We start from the raw sequence: 3,584 nt of genomic DNA on the forward strand, positions 1-3,584 counted from the left end.
GCATTACGGAGGTTATTCTCTCGGGCATGGAAGCATACATTCCTTTCTCATATCCTTTGACTAACGCAAAAAAGCCTTGATTTAATCACGCTTGTTCTAATGCTGTCCGCAACAAAGAGAAGGCCTACAAAAGGTACCGGAGCCAACCCACGCCTGAATCACATAATCTTTACGTTTGTGCCCGGAATCGTGCTAAGTCTGTTCTTCGCTCTACTAAAAATAATTTCATCCATGCTAAATGCTCTCAACTCTCCAACTCGGATTCTTCCCGCTCCTTCTGGCACCTTGCCAAAAATCTTTCTAACAACTTTACCTCATCATCCTTACCTCCTCTTTTCTACTCTGATGGTTCTGTAGCTATTTCTTCTACTGATAAAGCAGATCTCTTCACTCAGACTTTCTCCTCCAATTCCACCTTAAACGATTCCGGTGCTGTTCCTCCATCACTTCCCCCCTCTGACTTCCTCATGGCTGATATTAAAATTTCTTCAGTTGATGTATTTTCTGCCATCACTGGCCCCAGTACTAACAAGGCATATGGGCCTGATGGGGTCCCTCCTGTTGTTCTCAAGAACTGTGCTTCTGTGCTTACACCCTACCTAGGCAAACTATTTCACCTTTGTCTGTCAACTTGTACCTTTCCTTCTTGCTGGAAGTTTGCTCTCATTCAGCCAGTCCCAAAGAAGGGTGACCACTCCCAACCCTCCAACTATCGTCCAATTGCTTTAACGTCCTGTATTTCAAAAGTTTTTGAGTCAATTCTTAATAGAAAAATTTTAAGGCATCTTTCCTATCACAACCTTCTTTCCGATCGTCAGTATGGGTTCCGTCAGGGACGCTCCACTGGCGATCTTCTCACCTTCCTTTCAGTCTCCTGGTCATCCTCCTTTCGGGACTTTGGCGAAAGCTTTGCCATTGCACTTGACATCTCAAAGGCTTTCGATCGAGTCTGGCATAAATCTTTAATTTCCAAACTGCCCTCCTACGGTTTCTATCCTTCTATCTGTGCCTTCATTGCTAGCTTCCTTTCTGGTCGTTCTATAGCTGCTGTTGTAGACGCCCATCGTTCTTCTCCTAGATCTATCAACAGTGGTGTTCCTCAGGGCTCTGTCCTATCACCAACTCTCTTCCTTTTATTCATCAATGATCTTCTAAGCTGTACATCTAACCCTATCCACTCATACGCTGATGACTCCACCCTTCACCTTTCCATTTGGTTCCCGCAACGCCCATCTCAACAGTTACTTCAAGAAACAAGGGATGAGGCTATGGCACACCTAATGTCTGACTTGGCTCATATCTCTGACTGGGGTAAAAATAATATGGTTGTCTTTAATGCATCTAAGACTCAGTTCTTACACCTATCAACCCGACAAAATCTTCCACAGGTATACCCACTAATGTTTAATAATATTCAGCTTAATCCTGCATCATCATTAAACATGCTTGGGGTTTCATTTACTCGGGACTTATCTTGGAAAGATCGTATTACATCTCTTGTAAAATCTGCTTCCAAGAGATTGGGTGTGCTAAGCCGACTCCGCTCTTTCTTTACCCCTGCACAATTGTTGACTCTATACAAGGGTTTTATCCGCCCCTGTGTGGAGTACGACTCTCATGTGTGGGGAGGCTCCCCACATACAGCTCTTCTCAATAGGGTGGAGTCAAAGGCTTTTCGTCTCATTAACTCTCCTCCTCTTACTGACTCCCTTCAGCCTCTGTCTCTTCGCCGCACTGTTGCATCTTTATCTCTTTCCTATCGCTACTTTAATGGTCACTGCTCCTCTGAACTGTCTGCTTGCATTCCTCCACCTCTACGACGGGCGCGTAGCACCCGTCTGGCAGGAAACTCTCATCCCTTTTCTGTCCAACTCTGTAATGCAAAAGTTAACCGTTACTCCCAGTCTTTCATTTATGCAACAGGTCAGCTCTGGAACTGTCTCCCTCTGTCTGTATTTCCTGCTGCCTATGATCTCCAGTCGTTCAAACGTAGTGTGTCCAGGCATCTCAAAATGATCGGATCTTGAATTTGGCTCTCTATTGTATTTTGTTTTTCTCTTGGAGGGAACTGTTACTGCGGGCTCATGGCCTTTGGTTCCTTCTTTCTCGCCTTGGAAAAAAAAAAAAAAAAAAAACTGACCTCTGTGCAACTTAGTTAGCGAAGGTAATCACTAGTGGAATTTTTCAATGGATTACACAAGTAACGATGTCGTCCCTCAAGTAACTTACTTACAGATACTATTAACATCATAAAAAAATGTCTGAAAGTTCTCCAGCATTACAGTGAGTGCCGGTATTATTTAACGTTACCTTTTCATGAATGTGTATATATGGCGTTATTATTAACTTATGATGAGACATGAAGAAGGAACCTTATTCAGTATAATTGTGGCGGTTGATATCTATTACGTAAAATTTGCCTTTGGGTCAAACTCGGACAGCAACTGCGCTCTTAGTGAAGCCCTTTTTGCCTTTCTCTCTCTCTCTCTCTCTCTCTCTCTCTCTCTCTCTCTCTCTCTCTCTCTCTCTCATTATGCATTCTGTAAAGAGAGAGAAGGAAGAACATATAATGGAATATCTATGTAATTGCATTTGTCCTGCTATTCTGGCTAAGCAGTAGGAATCAGTTCCTGACCACAAGCATTTACTAACTAACCGATTTACCTCCCACCTAAACCGTATCCACCACCTCAACACGTCCCCCCAAATGTCCTTTGCCTTTGGAGACTCCCGTCCAGACACCTCCTAGACATCCCACAGAAGCACAACACACACAACCCAAACACACCCACATCTTCTCCAGAACTTATCCCTCAACAGTTCCTATGAGGTTCAGTGTAAGATTGGAGTTTCTCCACGGAGGCAAGTTGATAGCCAGAATTAACTTTCTCCATGTTGGCCATGTACGAATAGGAGAGAGGTGTCTAGTGAGAGCTGTGTAACTGAAATTGGAAGTGGATTGCTGACCGTTTGGTCAGAATATGTATTTGTCATCAGAGAGAGAGAGAGAGAGAGAGAGAGAGAGAGATCCTCTAATTACCAGTACATTGATAATAATAAGATCTAAGTTCCATAATTCATCAGCAATAGTACTACATATACTGTTGATATGCCGTCAAAGTCCATAGTTGTTCCCACTCCACTTCGATATGGATAAATGTATTTTAGTGAATTATTTAGCAATTTGATTTCGACACCACCATCAGGCTGGCGGCGATGCTGTGATATCACATGTACCAATTGTAATCACGGACATTCTCTGCCCAAGAGATACATTCATTCTGTAGCAACACAGCTCATTTTACCTCAGTGGGCACACCTATTACACTTTGAATTTAATGACTAATGTTATGCTATAGGAACACACACACACACACACACACACACACACACACACACACACGTGAATCGTGAAGTCACAGGTCGTCCGCTATGCTTTTGTTTCATTGGTAGACTTGCGTGCCAAGCACTGTACACTGGACAACTTTGACACATAATTATGATACTTTGAGGAAATACAGTAATGATTATTGTTGTCTAGGTACATGCTTAATATTAATGGAATTTTGTTGCTGAAATTTAGT

The sequence above is a fragment of the Coenobita brevimanus genome, chromosome 25 (genome assembly GCF_032717465.1).
Source record: "Coenobita brevimanus isolate Jiangsu-jjx chromosome 25, ASM3271746v2, whole genome shotgun sequence".
Classification (NCBI taxonomy): domain Eukaryota; kingdom Metazoa; phylum Arthropoda; class Malacostraca; order Decapoda; family Coenobitidae; genus Coenobita; species Coenobita brevimanus.